This window comes from Tyto alba, unplaced genomic scaffold (genome assembly GCF_018691265.1).
Source record: "Tyto alba isolate M040663 unplaced genomic scaffold, T.alba_DEE_v4.0 Super-Scaffold_42, whole genome shotgun sequence".
Lineage (NCBI taxonomy): Eukaryota > Metazoa > Chordata > Aves > Strigiformes > Tytonidae > Tyto > Tyto alba.
Window position 1 is genome coordinate 5,520,028 of NW_024881318.1, and position 6,000 is coordinate 5,526,027.

Sequence of the window (6,000 nt, forward strand, 5' to 3'; positions counted from 1 at the left end):
AAAACCAGGATCGATACGTGCTGTGGTCACAGCTCGCAGCTCCTGTGCAGACACACAGTGACCTTTTCCTACATCACCCTCAAAACGGGGAGCTTTCTTCCAGAGAGCAGCTACAGCACCCGACCTCTGCCCATCTGAACCACCTTCCTGGACATCACGTTTCTTATATTTCTGCTGAAGTGGCTGAGCTCCTTAGCTGTCTTGATGGGAGGACAGAAGGACGCAGAGGCTGAACTGAGGCTGGCAATTCTGGCTCAGGAGAGAAACCTTGGATCTTTAATGTGCCTCCTTTAACTGCATTTTCATTAATTTACACCGTGAGGCTCCAATGGTTTATCGCTCTGTCTCCCTTCTGTGTGACTACCCAGGAGGGGGGCTGAGGACCAACGTAATCCTCGCAGATACTCCACACCTGCAGCTCCACAGCAAAAATAACAAGTAAGGTGACAGTGCAGCCTTGTTGATACAACTGTGCTTGGCAGTGGGCCCTACTCCAGCGCAGCGATGTCGTTCAGGGCTTCTATCTATCCACATCCCCGACCAGTGTAACCATACCCGCCCAAGCCTGAAGCATCGATTTGGGGCTTTGAGATTGTTAATTCGAGCAAAAAGTAAAGCAAGTACAGAGGAGAAGGACTGCCCTCTTCTGATCACTCAGTATACACCAAGTTGGGATTGCCATGCTTTTATCTGACCAAAGCAGGTATGAAAAGCATCAAAAACTAAACACTAAATTCACTATGAGATTAGAAGTACTAAAATCCTTCTGACTTCTGTTAAACTGGAAAGAGGTGCCACTTGGACACCTCAGGGAGGAGTCTAACCCCACCAGTAAGCGTTTGGCGATGTTGCATCTGGGTTTAAGACCTTGAAATCAGCATACAGTGCTTTTTTGTCCCCCTCTCATCTAATACAGTGTGCATGTGTGATGCAGAATGAGAACGGACCTCACAGGGACTGATCAGAGGCAGCAGTGAAACTCAGACGTTCAGGGATGGGTCCCATCAGCGTACACACACTCAGTGGCTCTTGCTTCTGCTCTGAAGCTGATGGACACCACACTCTCTCCCCAGGCTCCCAGGCAGTTACACGAGTGTCTCAGGCTTCAAACTCTCTCTAATGAGAACAATGGGCTTTTGTCTTCATATGGCAGTGATGGACAAAAGTAATAAAGAAGCCCGCCAAAAGAAGATCCAGTAACCTTCACAGGTCTCCAAATCATACTGGCTTAAGAGGCCAAAGAGTGAATTTTCTGTACTTGTTAGAACAATATCATCATCTCCACCCTGACTTCTCTGTAAGGCCAGCAAAGGGTAGCATCCTAAGCGGTGCAAATCAGCTTAGTTTCCTATGAAAGAAGGAAGAGCTGATAAGCAGAGCATCAGCTTGGCACTAGAGAGAAATGGTTTTTGCTTTTGGAGCTGCCATTTGCCTGGTACCGTTGCTGAAGGCAAAGCAATCCAGGGGACGCTGCTAAAGCAGTGTTGTAGCTGCTGACCCACAGTGTTACGTCGATACGCTGCTTGGACTCCTTTGCCTTTTAAGTCATCTGACATACACTCTCACTGGCCATGTATTGCAAGCTGAATCAGAAAATCTAGCTCTTCCTGCATGAGAAGGTTGATATTAAAAATGTGACCAAGGAGAAACAGTTACATAATGAGTTTTTGCATCTCATACAGACAATAAAAGCCATAAATCCTTTACATCGATCGTGCGTTGTATCACTTTCCAGAATGCACAGACATCTAGATTTGGAGCAGTGTCAGACATCTTAGTTATGAGACATCTGGGTAGAGAGTTATAAGCCAGCTACAAAACCTCTGTGATAAAGTGAGCTTTGGCACTTATTCAGAAGCTCTCCTGCAGTTTAAATTACAGAGAACCTAACTCCATCAAGATTTCACCAGCACTGCTGTGAATGGAAGTCTCGTACACTTGACAGCTTCCACAAACAAGTTTTTTCTCTTTTCTGAGGGCGAGGGAATTTGAGTCTCTTGAAAATTCAGACCTGTTTAGCTAACAAGGTTTTTTCCAGTTTAGGCCTGTTTTCCTCAATCCAAGGATTGAGGGCTGAGGCTGAAGAAAGCCATTGAAAAAGACACTTTAGGGTAAAAGATGGCATGGCACAGAGCTACAGGAGCACAGATCCCAGCTCTGCTCCGAGCCTCCTGGCCAGAGGTCTAGAGGCAGCGTGCTGCAAGAAGCAAGCCGTCAGACAGCCGTCACAGGAAGCTGGTAGGAACAACTTACACCTGGGAAATCTGTGCCGGTTGTCCCGGACCACCTTTATCCACTTCAGGTGCTCAGATATGGCTTCCAGGGGGATCTGCTCCCTTTTCTTTGCAGGACCTCAGCTTAGGATGCCTGACCTGCAGGCTCGAGCAATCCCTTCTGTCCTGAGGAGGGTTTTGGGGTCACTTTGAACCCCTGCTGATATTTAATGCTCTCATTTAATGCACTCCCAGGGCTGCCCCTCCAGCAGAAGCTGTTGGGTGCTGTCAGATGCAGAAGCCTCCGGATGCCCACGCTCACCGCAGCCGTCCCCCCGCGCCCCCAGGGACAGCCCCTGGCCAGGCGAGCCGGTGTGCGGGACTGCAGTGTCTGTTTTCTGCATGCCTGAGCCCAGGAGAGTCAGTTCATTGCTCTCCCTCCGTTTCAGTCATTCCTCACAGCTCCTGCAGACTGCAAATTGCATCCATCGCAGAATACTCACAGGGACAGCTGCTGTATGTGTGGCTTTTTGGATACTTTACTCTTCAGCAGCACACACAAAGGCCTCAACGACGGGACATTGTGATTTTTCAACGGCTGATAAACTCATGTGAATGTCAGCTGGACATTATCTCTGTCCTAGATAGCTGGGGGTGTGCAGTTTATGTGCAAACTGGTGGCAGCACCAGGTTAATGTTCAGAAAGGTTTGGACTTCTTATTTTCAGCTCCCCCCCTAGTAGATCACATGCTATGAAAGAAAATGCAGTCTCCAACTTAATTTTGTAAGTACTGGTATGTGGCAATATTTTTGTAGGTTTTAGAAGCCACCTACTTTAACAGGTACACTGGCCAGTTCAGTCCCACATGGGAAGAGGTTCCTCCCTTCTGTCTTTGTCAGTGGGTGCACTGAACATACTGTCAGTGCTGAAGACGGGAATTTCTATTTTTTAGACACATTGATACAATCCAGGTGGCCTCAGCACCTGCGCAGTGTGGACTCCGGTCACCAGAAACAGCATAATTTCCTTTTCTGTTCTAACCTCTGTTACTTAAATACCACCCTAGGCGACCAAAATGCTTAGCCACACATGTGCACGCAACAAAGCGCGAGAGTAATCCCTGCTGACTTAAATGACTCTGCTCACCAGCTTGACGGCAGCGTGCTTAAACACTTTGCTGGAGAACACCTACCAGATGGGATTCAAGAAGACAAAGCATCTGCTGGCTTCATCCTCAGGAGCAGGGCACGCTCACCACCCTGCAAGCCCAGACCTGCAGCTGCTCCTCACTGCCCACACATGATTCCAGAACGGTCTGATCCCATTATTCCTCCCGACAGAGGGAAAAGTTTGATGTCAAATCACCAGCCCTTACCCTGCAGCTCTTCCACACATGAAAAATGGAAGTGTGCTGGAGGATGTAGGGTGGTGGCTGGGCTCTCGCCCTGGGTGGTGGCATCATCTTGAGTCCCCTGTGGGGTTGATCTGTAGGGTTTAATCCCGGCAGTGAATCAGAAAGGCCAGGAACCCCCTTTTTATCAGATTTCCTGCAGAGGGCAGTCTGCCTTCGCCTAAACCGGCTCACAGCTCCGAGAGCTGCACAACTCTCAAGTCAAAGAGACTTTTAACCAGGAAACACAATTTTTTTTTCCACTCGTCCAGCGGCTGGGAAAGAGCCGCCCTCCAGAGCGACAGCTCTGGCTTGGGGACATCCTCCTGAGGGAGACCTTTGCCTCCACCCCTTCTTTTCTCTATCCACCTTCTTGGAGAGCAGATCCTGACTCTTTTACGGCTGCTGCTGAGCAGGCAGCTCAGCAGGAACCTCATCCAGATAACGGAGCTGCAGAAGCTGGGGCGTGATGGCTGGGTGTCGGCCCTTCCCCTGGATGAACTGGTGCAGGATGTGGGTTCCTCCCATTCACGGTAACTGCACTGCCCTAAACTAGACGATCTTTAAAGGTCGGGAAAGAAGGGTTGGCTAATGGAAACTGGGTATGTGCACAGTGATGCTCATCTGAAGATGTCTCTCTGTGGGAGAGAGACCACGCAGCTCCCGGGAGAACAACTCAAAGTGGGAGACAAGAAGATGGAAGATCTCAGCATTTACTGGCAGCTGCTGTGTTTTTTGTGTTTGAGGAACATCATTTACAGCAGCAAAGTGCCTGAAGGAGAGATGACAGACAGGTCTTGCTCACGTCTGGTTTTCAGTGAGCTAGTTCAGTCGGTGCACAGTGTGTTGGTGTCTCTGGAGACAGAGAAGTCGCAGAAACTAAGGCTCCTGCTGCTCAACCCCTCTGTAAATGGCTCTGTGATTAAATGTTTGCTGCTCAGCCATTCACGGGCTGACATTTTTGCCACCATTGCCTTCAGTTTCCCGTCTGTTTTTCCATCAGATCCCGAGTGAAGGCACAGCCTGGCTGAGGATTAAGGGGTGACACACAAATAAACCGCCACTGCCAGCTCTCTGCAGACGCACGACTCCACATGCCAGCACCATCTCTGCTCCCAGCCAAGCCTGTTCCTCTGCTGTGGAGGGTGAAGAAGATCACCCAGACCGGGCAAAGCCTGTCTGGCTCCGGTGGTGCTCGGAGGGTGGTGGGGTGCAGCTCCAAAAGCAGACAGCGGGATGAGATGTACAGCAGCCGCAGCCAAGAGACGGCATGGGCCATGCACGAGCAACGTGAGCCCCTGCTTTGCTGCTGATTCTGGCTAGAAAACCTAATTTCTCTGCATCCTTTTGTAGGAAGAGAATAATGAGCCATCATCTCGGTTGGTGGGACCACAGAGGGCTCCAGCTGCTCAGCATGCAGAGTTAGCAGCAGAAGCACTCAAACGTGAGGCCTTGCTTTGCTGCAGCAACAGCCTTTCCAGCCTACAATAAACAACCATCATCACACACCATCTTCTCTGGAGAGGGAGGCTTTTCTTCTCTCTTCCTTTCGCAGCTGACAGTCGCATGGGATAACACAAGAAAAATCTGGAGGCCCCTCCAAATCGTTTTTAACTGTTTCCAGGAGGGCTGTCTCTTGCTTCCAGACCTCCTGCACGTCCCTCTTGCCTTGCCTAGCCTTCCGCACAGCCAGCTGTGCCAAACAATTGACTCTCAAGCCCGAGGAGGCCTTCTCAGTTGAAGGTCTCTTCCTCCCCAGTAGTGCCTGCTTTGGGGACTGGTGACTCTTCCAAGGTAGGATGTGAATGCTGCCCATCCACAAACATGGTTAGGCTCATCAAACTCCTAAAATTACAGGCTACTCACTCAGGGGTGGAATAACTGAAAGGTCAACCACCTCCAGCAAGCTGAAAAAGCAGATGATTTGTATGTGGACAGCTCGGGTCCTCTGTACATTTGCTTTGAGGTATCCCAGGCTCCTGGTGTTTTTATTCCTACAGCAAGGCCAAGAAGCTCTCATCACGGAGAAGGAATTCACATCTCCAGAGGCGAAGGAGGCTGAAGAAATGTGGCTGAGCTTTGTGATGAGAGGGAAAGATGGAACTATATGGATGGAAACAAACCTTTCCAATCCAGAGGCCTGATCCAGAGGCTCCCCCAGGCACTCAGCAGGTTAAACACGTGCGTTTCTATATACGCACACGTGCACAGAAGATGGGCAGTGCCTGGCTGCGCCCAGTTCATGCACACGACATGTTTCCTTTCACCTTCCACCTCCTGTAACGCTGCTGAGTGTTTTATAGAAGGATTTACCTGGATGACCAGAGGCTTCCCAGCACCCAGCTGCCCATCAGCACAGGTCTCTTGCAGAACAAAGCAAAAATGCTTCAGGCTGA